Source organism: Sus scrofa, chromosome 3, assembly GCF_054392235.1.
Source record: "Sus scrofa isolate SSC_HxYL_T2T_F1_AM1 chromosome 3, Sscrofa_HxYL_maternal_Yorkshire_Landrace_v2.0, whole genome shotgun sequence".
NCBI classification, from domain to species: Eukaryota; Metazoa; Chordata; class Mammalia; order Artiodactyla; family Suidae; genus Sus; species Sus scrofa.
Window position 1 is genome coordinate 61,295,001 of NC_139385.1, and position 13,741 is coordinate 61,308,741.

The following is a 13,741-nucleotide window of genomic DNA, read 5'->3' on the forward strand; positions in this document are numbered from 1 at the left end:
ATGGAGAATGCAGGACCTTGGAACTAGCCGCTGTATGCATCATTGCTCCCTCAGCCTTTAGTGTCTAGGGGAAGAACTGTTACCAGAGCCTGGAGAGGCCTTCCCTAGAGGACAGGGCCACCTGCAGGGAGCACAAAAGACCTGACCTCTCTCTCCTTTCTTCTTTCTGCTGGTCCCCTCCCCTGGCCAAACCCAACCCAAAGCCAGAGAACAAAAGCAGAGGATGACCTTAGGCAGAGAATCTACAGTGTGAATTGGTGGGGATGATGCTTGTAAGAGCAGATTTGATAGGGGTTTAGGGGAGAAACTATTGGAGTCCTCAGTATGAGGAGTTTGAGGAATGATGCTTTCTGCTGTTGTGTGGCATTTTATGCTTTTGGCATGTGAAGCAGAGTGACCTGTCCGAGGCAGGCACCTTCCGTGAGGAAAGCTTAGGTCAGTCCTGGGCACGCACAAGCATTCTGCCTGCAGGTGTGGTGGCTGACAGGCCCCTGAGACCCTGGTCATCACCAAGTTAGCTTCGACATTTCAACACCCAAGCTAGCTCAGTATATGCCAAGTTCAAGAGAAAAGATGCCTGGATTCTGTCACACCAACAAATGGTGATGCTGTTTTTCAGGCTGAAACTTTCCAGAGCTGTTTGCAGCTGTATTCACACGGTTGGACGTTTATGCAGCCATTCTGGCCTGTTTATTGTTCTGGGATTTGCAGAAGGAATGTTTATGGAGAGATAACTGTCATAGCACATGGAGCAGACAAGGACACTGCGGCAGCAAATGCCAGGCCTGTCCTGGCTCTGTGGAGTGACAGGCAGCAGGCCGTGTGCTTGGCCTCTCTGATCCCCAAGCAGGTTCTGCACCAAGGACGTCCCAGCATGAGGAGGGGGTTCTCCTTCCTTCTCGCTTCTTTCAGTGCAGGAGGTGATGCTCCTCCCTGTCTCAACTCCAGGGAACTGCTCTCTGCAGCTTTTGGCCTCATCGCTAAGGGCTCCTCCTCTTGCCCCCTGCTGGTCCTTCTCTGGCTGCCTGATTAGCTCATCTTCTACCATCATGGAATCTGCTCATCCAATGAGGGGAAATCTGTCTGGGGCAGAAGGAACTAGCTCCCTCTTGCTCAAGGCAGGTACCTCAGCCCCTGTGCCTTCCCACTCAGGGAGGGCAGTCAGTCTGGGTGGGCCTCTGGGACCCTAGGGACTAGGGCAGCTGGGGGAGGTGCCCATCCTGCTTAAAAAACTCAGTTGTGGGAGGTCCCAGGAGCAGTAGGGCCAAGTCCATAGAAAGATTAAGGCTGCCCACCCCAGGGCAAGGAGCACTGGTGACCACCATGCCACAGAAAGGTGACAGTGGGGCACAGCAGGAAATGGCAATGACAGTGACCAGGAGGGAAAATACCCCAGATTCAAGGCGAGAGGCTCAGGCAATGACAGTACAAGGGGGACTGTGAGCTCTTTCAGGGTGGAGACTCCTGGACCTACCCCAGTGCTTGACACATGGAAGAAGCACAATGACTATTTATTGGGGAAAAAAAAAAAGAATGTAAAGTACAGATGGACGCACAAGGAGATTTCATGACCTTGTGGGCAAAAGGCCTGAGAACCAATATGCTATGGTGCCAGGGACAAAGTCCCGGCAATCCTGGGCTGTCGGTCCCCATCTTCTATCGATGCTCTGCCTACCAGTTTCTGGCTCCCAGTGGGGGCCCCTTACTTAGATGCTGGCTAAAATCAATGTTTGTCCCAAACCTAGATGACCTTCAGTTTGGTCTTCGAGTTTTTGAACACTGGATCAAGAAGTTCTGGTCAGCCTTTCCTCTGTGTGTCGTGGAAGAGAGGCAGTGCCCCACCCACATTCAGGGCTTCTCCCTGCACCCCCAGCTCTGGCCACACCTTGGAACCCTGGGCCACAGCCTCCTGCTGCTGCCCACGCGTGCCTGCTGGCGGAGGGGTCGGTGAGTGTCAGAAGGCCCAGCCCACTGCTCCCAGGATTGAGTGTCCCCTTGAAGGGGAACGGAATCAGCATGGCTGAAGGGAGAGTGTCGCAGCAGATGCTTCCAAGCGCTGCCCCTGGAATTGAGGAAGAGCCCTTAAACCACCCCTTACAGAGGCCGAGGTGTCGTGGGCACCCTAGTTTCTTGCCTCAGGCCTGGCTTCCTCCAGGAGAAGCCACTCTTCCACCCGTACCTGCCCTGATGTCTTCCTTTGTTTGGGGAACTGGCCTGAAGCTGGAGTTGCCCCTTTTCACCAGGGCCCTCAGCCACAAGTGAGAGTGAGCGCTGAGATCAGAGGCTGGCCTTAGGTAGGCTTTAGGGGGACTGTCCAGGAGGGGCTTTGGCTCCAAAAGCTGCAAAGAACAGCCCAGAGGGCTGCTTGGCCTCCGACAGAGGGATGAGCTTTGTTAAAGGCCCCCTGCTGTAACTGCAGCTCAAGTGCTTTGAAGCTGCCTGGTGTGAGCCTTGGACCAGGTCTTTTTCACAGAAGGGGTGGCCCATTCTGGTTTCGGCATCTGAAAGAGAAGCAGTAGGAAGATTGGGTGCCTCTGTACCAGGCACCCTGGGAAACCAGTGGGAAGTGCTCTACCCCACAGGCTTGGATGTCAATACTAAGGTCAGAAAGAAGAGTGAGTTGTCATCAGAACATGCAAATCCTACAGACAGACCATACAATGTTGACATGTCGTGTCAGTGGCCAGGCTCCGACTGGAGATGTGCAGGGCTGAGCTGAGGCTCTGGATGGTCCCTGTCACCCCATTACATGCACTCTCTAACTTCTCACTCTTCTTTCTCAGTGTTTTATTGCTTTGTTTTTTCTCTCACTTCTCTTGACTTACCTTGTTTGTTGGGGACTCTTAGGGACCCTGTTGGCATTGCTATGTCATGTCATTGGTATTGGCACTGGGGAGACCCCAAGAAACCCTGTGATCCTAAAATAAATGTGGGTTCATTAACAGAGGCACAGAGAGCTCTCTTCTGATTCTCAGAGACTTAGTGTTTTCTTGGGTTTTTTTTTTTTTTTTTTTTTGGTCTTTTTAGGGCCATATCCACTAGGCTAGGGGTCGAATCGGAGCTATAGCTGCTGGCCTACACCACAGCTGCAGCACCAGATCCAGGCCTTGTCCATGACCTACACCACAGCTCACAGCAGTGCCAGATCCTTAACCCACTGAGCGAGGCCAGGGGTCGAACCTGCGTCCTCTTGGATGCTGGTCAGATTCGTTTCTGCTGAGCCTTGACGGGACCTCTTCAGAGACTTAGGTTTCAAATGGAATGAAAGTTCTTATTATAAAAGTGATATAAGATCATTGTAAACCATTTAGAGATTGTGTATGAGCCAAGGAAGAAAATAAAATCAGCCCTGGTTCTGCCATCCATAGCCCGTACCATACCACCCATAGCTCCATCAACCCATAGCCTCATGCTCACATTTGGTGCACATACTTTCAGAGTGTGTGTGGGGGCTGATGTCTGCAGTCACTCACTACAAACACCCTGTCTTCCCATTCAGACAGCCTGCTTTCTTACTTCTAATGGTCATAATACAGTTTCTGTGTCATTAAATACTCTTCCACGGCATTTCTAAAGGTTGCAGCGTATTTCCTTTATGGACGTACTTACCAGCCCTCTGTTATTAGCTACTCAAGTTGTTCCCAGCTTTTTCCAATTACAAAAAGAGCTGCAGGAAATGTCCCCGTGGCTGCCTCTCTGCCCACATCCGTGATTCTCTCCTCAGAATAAATTCCCAGACCTGGAATCGCAGTGGTCACGCAGACCACTGTCTTGGGATGAAGCGCCTTTCAGAAGCAATTTAATAAATAAGAAATGTAGGGAGGAATCAGGATCTGTGGCTCCCTCAAGTTAATCTTCTCCCTACTCTTCCAGCACATGATTTTAAAAGGCTGTGGTAAGAGTTCGTGTTCTTTAGAGAAGATGACTTGGCTCCAGGAACACTCGCCTCAGGCTGAGGTGCAAGGATCTGGGGTGAGGACTGTAACTCGCCCACCCCTAACTTCCCCGGTTCCCAGGGTTTATTAAGCCCAATCCTTGTCTTCCCGGAATCTTCCTAAGCAAATGCTCTTGAAGCCAGGGTGGGGTGGGGTTCTGCTGAAAATCCACTCCTGCCACTGTGTGTCCTGGGGAAATTTCCTCCTGCTTCTGTGCCTCAGTGACAAACCCCCCAACCTGAAGGGCGGCCCTCAGATGCTCTGCTACTTGTCTGACAAAGGGAGATCCCTTCCTGGCACCCCGGCTCTCCCTTTGCCTCCTCCTCTTGGGATCATCGGAATAGGTGCCAGGCCCGGGATGTCCTTGAAGCAGGCAGGCCAGATGGTGGCTGGCAGCCCCTTCCCATCTAGGGGCTGAGGCTCCTTTAATTTGCATACCTTAAAAGGCTTGCAAGAGCGAGGGCTGGGTTCTTATCTCCTGAGCTCTGGACCTGCCTTATTTATAGCCCAGCTTGCCGGCAGCTGCATACAAGTTGGGACGGTTGGCTCAGCAGCCACTGTCCCCTCCAGTCAGGCTGAAACCAGCCAGGTAAGGCTCCAGTTTCTCCTTTCTCTTCCTCTCCCTTGCCAGACTTCCTCCCCACACTGTGCGGAGGGAGTGTTCCAGCCCTGAGAGGGAGCTCCGGGCACTGTGGACTCAGACCCCAAAGGGGACCAAGGTGGCTGTGGCAGCTGGTTCCCACCAGCAGCAAAGCTCTCGAGATCCCTGAAGCTACGGCAAGGACCCATAGGAATGTTAAGAACCCAGGGGAACCCCTTTTCTTCTTACCCTCTCTCAGTGGGAATCAGGCATTTATTCTGAGTTTCAAACACCGGAAAGCTTTTTTTTAAAGAGGAAAGAAAAAGAAAAAAATGATAAAAATCAACACCGGAGGGGGGGGAAAACCACAGTGCCCTTGAGCTTTTTTCTCCCTGACAGAATTTCCGGATAGCCTGGGGGGAAAAGGCAAACTAGTGATGAATCTGGTTTTGCTGGGAAAGTGTGTTTATACAAGCTGACTTGTTAACAGCTGATGGTTCGAGAGTGCAGATCACCGTTGTGTGCTTTAACAAGGAAATGCATTAATATTTTACTAATTTCTAGAGCAGGAGATAACGCAAGACACAGTACTGGGTAATGCTTTAGAGCCAGCTGCAAGGTAATGTTAATGCTGATAAAATGACACTTAAGTGATAAGAGGTGTCATCCTCCTGCCAGTCTCCAAGCAAGGCATTTTATCAAGTCTGATCTAAAAAAAACAAAAAACTGCCAGATGAGTTTTTAAAAAATAATTCTGAAGTCAACAGATGGATTAACACCTGTGTTATAGGCTAATGCTTCTTTATCATATATTTGCTCTATTTAGGTTTATGGTTGTTTCATTTCTTGAGGAACGTTCTTTGACTCTTGTTTCGTTGCTGGGTTTATAAAAACAAAATGCACGGTAATAAAGTATTACATTTGGAATCCATTCTATCCTAACAATGTTTTTTTGTTTGTTTTTAATGGAGTAGTCAACCAATTGACTCAAATGATTACATTTGGGATCCATTCTATCGTAAAAATATTTTTTTGTTTGTTTTTAATGGAGTAGTCAACCAGTTGACTCAAATGATTACATATAGCCCTTCTATATTATTAAGAAAATCTTAATGAGTCACTTCCATGACAAGCTGCGTATTTTCGCATAAAGTGTACTCTCACCGGCTCACTCCCATCTCGCTATCTTCAAGGACATTTTACACCTTTAGATTTTCATCATTCTATTAGCGCTTCCACTGATTTGGGGAGCTGAACCATGCTTCTCTCTGCAACCCTCAACTCTAAAACAGGTACCTACACACCTTCCACTGGTCTCTAAAATACTTCATATTGAAGAGTAGGTAGCCAAGACAGTGATTTTAAATTCTCTTCTCCCCACTATTAAAAACATTCAACAGTAAATGTTAAAGTTCTTACTGGTTTGATTCAGTGATTCATGAATCAAGCAGGGCCCCATCCAGCGGATGGAGAGGAGCTCTGAGGAGCTGGACAGAGTGGAAGACTTTTAATGGCAGAAGGGAGCCTCTAACAAGGAAGCCATACTTGACAAAAATGTGGGTTGGTTATTGGAAGGTTACTTTCCTTTAGGGGATGACAGGGGTCAATCAGGCAGATGACCCAACTGTCCTGGTCAAGCCATTCCTGATCGACTGGTTTAAGGCTCCATTTCTGGGAGAACTGGAACTGTAATTGAGCCTCAGTTTTGGGAGGTGGGCTTAGCATATGCAATTCCATTTGGGGCCTGTTGTTTTATTTTTAACACCACAAAGAAGGAGGTGAAGTTATTCATAGTGTTTATGTTCTCTCTCTTTTTTTTTTCTTACTATACAAATATATGTTTATCATAGAAAATACAAACTAGTAGAGAGAAGACTACATGTGTAGTCTTACTACTCAAAGATAACAACTCAGCATTTCATTATTTATTAACTATTTATTGATTCTAAGAGGTCCTGTTGTAAGATCAACCGCTAATTTATTTTAAAAATTTTTTTGTTTTTTAATTTTTTATTTAAAAATTTCATCATAGTTGATTTAAAATGTTCTGTTGATTTCTGCTGTAGATCAACCATTAATTTAATGCTAGCTTTAGAAGAGAGGGAAGAAATCTCCCCTGTTAAATAGAGTAAGCTGAATCCAAAAATAATAAAATGGGGAGTATAAATTGAAATTAAAGGGAGTTCCCATTGTGGCTCAGTGGTAATGAGCCCGACTATTATCCATGAGGATGTGGGTTCGATCCCTGGCCTCCCTCAGTGAGTGGGTCAGCGACCTGTTGTATGTCACAGACACATCTTGGATCCTGAGTTGCAGTGGCTGTGGTGTAGGCTGGCAACTGTGCCTCCAATTCAACCCCTAGCCTGGCAACTTCCACATGCTGCAGTGCACCCCTAAAAAGCAAAAAATTTAAAAAAAAATTGAAAGATAAATTTTAGATAGAAAAGGAATAAAAATTCATTTTAATAGAATACTTTGTTATAGTTAAAAAGTAATGCTTTGGAGACTTCTGTGGTGGTCTAGGGGTTAAGATACAGTGCTTTCACTTCTGCAGCCCAGGTTCAATCCCTGGTCTGGGAACTGAGATTCAACATTAAGCTGCTACATGCTGTGGCCAAAAAATAAATAAATAAATAATACCGAAAAGTTAAAGTGAAATAAAACCTTATCAAGCCAACAACACATAAAATGTGCTCCAGATGTTTTATTAAGATTGCACAATTAGATTTTAAGGGGAAAGTGCAAACATTTCTTTTTGGTTTTGAAGAACTCACTGAGACTTCTCTCTCTGCCTGGGAGCCATCTGATGAGCACGAAGGGGTGGGTAGCCAGCAGTCCCAGCCATATGCAGGGGCCACCAGGGCACTTTTTGTCTAGGCTCAGGACTGTGCCTATAAAGCCTGAACAGAGGGAGTTCCCGTCATGGCTCAGTGGTTAACGAGTCCGACTAGGAACCATGAGGTTTCGGATTCGGTCCTTGGCCTTGCTCAGTGGGTTGGGGATCCAGTGTTGTCGTGAGCTGTGGTGTGGGTTGCAGACGCGGCTCGGATCCCGCGTTGCTGTGGCTCTGGTGTAGGCTGGCAGCTAGAGCTCCAAATGGACCCCTAGCCTGGGAACCTCCATATGCCGCGGGTGTGGCCCTAGAAAAGGCAAAAAGACAAAAAAAAAAAAAAAAAAGAAGAAGAAAAGAAAAAAAATAAGTAAATAAAGCCTGAACACAGAAGAATAAAGGGTGTTGATTACTCTGCTTCTTTCTAGATCCCTGTCTTTGTGGGAAGATAAATGGATAATATGAAGGCACACATGGTTATATGACAACATAATATTTTTTATTTTTATTTATTTATTTTTTTGTCTTTCAGGGCCACACCTGTGGCATGTGGAGGTTCCCAGGCTAGGGGTAGAATCGGAGCTGTAGCTGCTGGCCTACGCCAGAGCCACAGCAACTTGGGATCCAAGCCACCTCTGCGACCTATACCACAGCTCATGGCAATGCCAGATCCTTAACCCACTGAGCGAGGCCAGGGATTGAACCTGCATTCTCATGGATGCCAGTCGGGTTCCTTAACCACTGAGCCACGATGAGAACTCCATGACAATATATTATATGTAATAACTAAAATGATAAACAGTGAGATTGCTCAAAAGTTGAGTAAATTTAAATAGTGATATAGCTGTGGTATGGCATATCATCAAAAATAAAGTTTGCATAGAACTTTTAAATTAAAAAAATCAATACAAAGCTATATTCCTATAATTTTCTTAACTTACATAAAAGTGCTGAAAAAATATACCAAAATATACAAAATTATTATTTTTGAGGGATAAGATTAGTAATTTTATATTTTCTCTACACTTTAAGTAGGTTGCTAAATTTTCTACACTGAGACTAATCACGAAAGTTTTTATGGCAAAATTCCATACAAATGGAAAGCATTTTCTAATTATTGCTGCCAATTATAAAAACTGTAAATAACCCATCAGAATGATTAGCCTCTTAAAAGAGTAGGTAAAAGTTATTGAATGATCACTATATCTGGGAAGCATATAATTAGCTTACCTAACGCACAACCACCCTACAGGTGGGTGTTATTATTATTATTATTGCAGTTATTCTTGTTACTCCTATTTTCAGATAAGGAAACAGGCCTAGAAAAGTGTTATCGCCAGAGAAGGCGCACTCTGGTGACAGACAGGGCCTGGCTTCCAGGACTTTGGGACCCGGCGGGATCCAGTTCGGAACAAGAGAACACTCTGAAGGCTTCGGTCTGAACAGCCTGCAGAGATGTTATAGGAACACGCTGGTGTTTCTGCAGGAATGTTACTTGCAATAGGAAGCACTCGAGGTAGAGCTTGTGTAGACGGTGGTGTGGAGGCCGAGGAAGTGAGGAATTATAAAAGGCTGGATAGTCCGGGATGAACAGGATCAAGGCTGAGCTGAACACGCAAGTGGTCCTGCCAGGTGAGGGGCGTGGCGCTGGGGAAGCTGAGACACTGTGTGTGGGAGGGGAGCCCTGATGACCTAGGAACAGGGCTGCTTTGTTTTCTTTGTTCTCTCTGAAATGTTTCTAAAAAGCAACCTTTTATAAGAGCAAATGAGAGTTCCCATTGTGGCTCAGCAGGTTAAGAGACCCGACGTTGTCTCTCTGAGGATTTGGTTTGATCCTGACCCTCACTCAGTGGGATAAGACTCTGGTGTTGCCGCAAGCTTGGACGTAGGATCTGGTGTTGCCGTGGCTGTGGTGTAGGCCTCAACTTCAGCTCTGATTTGATCCCTAGCCTGAGAACTTCTATATGCCACAGGTGCAGCTGTAAAGAGAAAAAAGGAAAGAAAAGATTAAACAGAGGTGTCCTGGCTCCCCAGAATTAAAACAGAAAAAAAAAAAACAAAAAAAAAAACTCTCTAAAGATCTCAGCTAGGACTAATTTGAGTTCCAAATGTAAACTGAAATGAGCTCCTGGTTAGAGGAGGGGCAGTGGCTGGTCTTCGAGAGCTGGGGGATCAGCCCCCTTGGGCGTGCTACACGTGTGTGCACATACATGCACACACGACAGCTCTACGATGACTGCCTCTGCCTCCTCATTTGTACATGAGGACCCCAGTCCCTGAGGAGTGAAGGGCTCAGAGGAGCAGGGGAACTGGGATCCGAACCCAGGCTGTGCCAACTCAGGGCATGGGGGTGAGCCCATGAGGCTTTCTGTGTGCCCTTCACTGTTGTGTTTCATTCTCCCCTCCTCAAAGCCTAGGAAGGAGTTGGCCTCCTTAGTCAGTCCTGGGAGACAGTGGTGCCTTGGCTCAGCAGCTGGCTGGGAAGCGCTCCCTGGCCTGGGCCGTGGTGTTGGATCAGGCTGAGAAGGTTAAGACCCGGGAAGGAGCCAGCAGTTTTCCTTGTGGCAGGTGCTTTTCCTTCTGTGCTACTGGCTTGGGAACAGGCCTGATACTCTCACTCCCTACCCTGTGGTACACAGCAGAAGTCATGATTAATGATCATAATAATGTTTTGAAGGGAATTTTTATTGGGCAATTAATACTAACATCTGGGAGCTCCCGTCATGGCTCAGAGGTTAACAAATCTGACTAGGAACCATGAGGACTCAGGTTCGATCCCTGGCCTTGTTCAGTGGGTTAAGGATCCGGCATTGCCGTGAGCTGTGGTGTAGGTCACAGATGCAGCTTGCATCTGGTGTTAACTGTGGCTGCATCTGCACCGCCCTGAGCTGTTGCTGCTTTTGCAGGCAGTGCTTCACTGCTTCCTGGGAAGTATCAGCACACCTCAGCCTGCCTCAGGCAGGAGCAGCCGGGCAGCTCCGGAGACCAGCGTGAACTCAATTTAACCACACGTCTCTCTTTCAGTTTTGATATCATATTCCAGCTTATATCAGACTGCTCTTCTGCCAAAAGTCTCCAGTGCCTTCTCAAATCAAAATAGGATCCAGGGCGACTTAATCTCCAGAGCCCTCCACACTCCAGGCCCTGGAATGTGACCTAATCTTCCTTTCCTGCTCCATCCAGGCTGCTCCAGCTGCCCTGCCCTTTCCCAGCCGTGCCTGCCCCAGGGCCTTTGCACTTACTGGTGCCACTAGTCAGCCAGGCTCTCCCCTAAGAAAAACCACACACACCTTCCTCCCTCTACCTTCGCATCTGAGAGCCGGCCCTGAACGTCCCATCTAAAGTCACACTCTCTGCCACTGTAGCTCCTTGCCCTTGTTTCCTTTTTCTCAAAGCATGTATCTCACATGTGTGCCCACCCCAAGATTCGGGTCCCTTCTTCCGTTAAAGCAGAGACTCTGTCCTGCTCATTAAGCTGTCACCTGTTCCTGAACCGTGAGTGACCCAGTGTAGGAACTGAAGGAGGATCCCTGAGAGACAAAGACCCTGGCCAGCCACTGTCATAGATGTCACTTGACTTCTTAGAAGCTCTCCACTGTCATTCATAAATCATTACCCACACAAGTCTCAGGCTCCCCTGGCCACAACTGGAACCTCATTTCAAAAACATCCACTACACTTGAAGTTTGTTCAGACATTTTTGTTCCTTTCACAAGGAAGGCAAGAAACCGGAAGTCAAGCTTCTTATAAGGAACATCTAGGATGTGACCCTCACCCTGGGCACCGTGGTAAAGTCAGATGTTCTTCTTTTCCCAGCAGGCTGTAGACAGCTGAGAGTGCTGAGGTCTGTGACATTTTTCTGAATCTGGTGCTTTTTTCTCTGCTGTCCTTCCACAAGGGAACCCTGAGTTCTCCTTTGCCTGCATCTCCCCCCAAACGTGAGGTTTTCGAAGTGGTGGTCAGCTTCCTAGTTCTCGGTGAGCTATGAAACCCATCTAATGGATGGAGACCCACACATTTTAAAGAATAAAATGAAATAGACTAGAACAGGGGAAAGATGGAACAGAAAAGAACAGAAAGCAGTTCACATAGAAAAGATGATAAGCATTTCCAGCGCCACAGGTGGGGCTGTGGGAAGAGGTTGGGATGTAAAGATTTGTGTTCATGTTGCTGTCAAAGACATGGAGGGGAGTTCCCGTCGTGGCGCAGTGGTTAACGAATCCGACTAGGAACCATGAGGTTTGCGGGTTCGATCCCTGCGCTTGCTCAGTGGGTTAACGATCCGGCGTTGCCGTGAGCTGTGGTGTAGGTCGCAGACGCGGCTCGGATCCCGCGTTGCTGTGGCTCTGGCGTAGGCTGGTGGCTACAGCTCCGATTGGACCCCTAGCCTGGGAACCTCCATATGCCGCGGGAGCGGCCCAAGAAATAGCAAAAAGACAAAAAAAAAAAAAAAAAAAAAAAAAAAAAAAAAGACATGGAGGGAGTTCCCATCCTGGCGCAGTGGAAACAAATCTGACTAGGGAGTTCCCATCCTGGCGCAGTGGAAACAAATCTGACTAGGAACTATGAGGTTGCAAGTTCAATCCCTGGCCTCGCTCAGTGGGTTAAGGATCTGGCATTGCCGTGAGCTGTGGTGTTGGTCACAGACGCAGCTCAGATCCTGTGTTGCTATGGTTGTGGTGTAGGCTGGCGGCTGCAACTCCGATGGGACCTCTAGCCTGGGAACTTCCATATGGCGCCGGTGTGGCTCTAAAAAGCAAAAAAAAAAAAAAAAAAAAAAAGACATGGAGACTTGATTCTGTAAGCATGCGTACAGACTTCCTTTCTCCCGGACCCTTAGGTCTCCTTTGAACCTCCCAGATACTCCTCTCTCTCTGCAGATGGCTTAGTGTGATCCTTTAGGCTGGAGCTGATGAAATGCTTTCCTACTTGATCAGCTCTATCAATGTAAGTCGCCACAGAAAAAGGAACTGAAAAAACCCAAACGCAGCAATCTGTGCCATTTACCCAAGGGAGAGTGCTGTGTGAGCAGAGCTGGCAGAGAAGCCCAGGACCCTGCCCACCCAGCATCTCTCCCCAGCACGACGTGCGCCCAAGTTTGGAGGCTCATGCTTTAATTCACCTCCCTCCTGGACCCCCAAATAAGTAAAAATACCGCAGCCTGAGGGCCCAGCCTCTTCCACATTGTGTCTGGGTTTCTGCATCCCTGCTGGGTTTCCAGCCTCTTCCTGTAATTTGGCAGAGGGGCTTGGGGGGTGCTCACTGGTTACCCCCACATCAAAGACTGCCTTTCGTGACCACTGACTAGGGGAAGGAGGGGGATCAGGGCAGAGCAGAAGGGAACGGCCGGAGGCAGGATGTCTGGAAGGAGAGAGAAAGCAAACGGCAAAGGTATTTTAATAGACATGCTATTTCCATGCTTGGCCATGTGTTTTTCATTCTGATTTTAGTGACTTTTGACTTGAATTATGGCGCTCTGTCTCTTGGTTAAGGTGTCTTAGATGCAGTTGCTTTCATATCTCAAAAATGAATATTGACTTTTTTGGGGTGGGGCTGGGAATGGTGGTCAGTAACTAAGAACGTGTCACCTTTCAGAAGGCAGGGAAGTCTCTTTTCCGTCTTCCTTATGGGACCAGAAAGCAAGTTGAAGGCACTTTGACAAATGCAGCACTGCATCGGCTCTGGGGGAGCCGGCTGGCATGGTGCAGCCCTTCTGCTGAAGCCGAGCCGCCCCTCTGCCCAGAGGAGCACGTGGTAAAGAGAAACCACCTTTCACCTGCAGAGATGTGCGAGTTCATCCCAGGGCTCCAGCAAATACTTCCTCTCTGTACTGCAGTCGCTTCTTCTCCAAAATGCAGATAATCTTATCTGTCAAGGACTGCTGTTCATGAAATATGCTTTCAAACTCTTCAAGTGACTTCTGAATAATTGAGAGGTTTTTTTTTTAATGATTTTTATTTTTTCTGTCGTAGCTGGTTTACAGTGTTCTGTCAATTTTCTGCTGTACAGCAAAGTGACCCAGTCACACATACACATATATATTCTTTTTCTCACCTTATCCTCCGTCGTGTTCCATCATAAGTGACTAGATAGAGTTCCCAGTGCTATACAGCAGGATCTCATTGCTTATCCATTCCAAATGCAATAGTTTGCATCTATTAACCCCAGATTCCCAGTCCATCCCCCTCCCCCTGCCCTCCCCTTTGGCAACTACAAGTCTTTTCTCCAAGTCCATGAATTTCTTTTCTGTGGAAAGGTTCATTTGTGCCATATATTAAATTCCAGATACAAGTGATATCATGTAGTAATTATCTTTCTCTTTCTGACTTACTTCACTTAGTATGAGAGTCTAGTTCCATTCATGTTGCTGTAAATGGCATTATTTTGTTCTTTTTT

At 47.3% G+C, this 13,741-nt stretch overlaps 1 protein-coding gene across 3 annotated transcripts in view; it reads left to right on the top strand.

Moving 5' to 3' along the window:
- FHL2 (four and a half LIM domains 2) overlaps positions 1-13,741 on the top strand; it is an 88,752-nt gene that overhangs the window by 25,808 nt on the left and 49,203 nt on the right. For 2 of the 3 annotated variants that reach the window (XM_085018508.1, XM_021087113.2), the window contains exon 1: positions 4,466-4,524. The exons of the other annotated variant lie outside the window; for it this stretch is intronic. The gene's annotated coding sequence lies outside the window, so the exon portion shown is untranslated. Of the gene's footprint in view, positions 1-4,465; positions 4,525-13,741 lie in introns of those variants that run through there. 3 annotated transcript variants of the gene reach the window in all.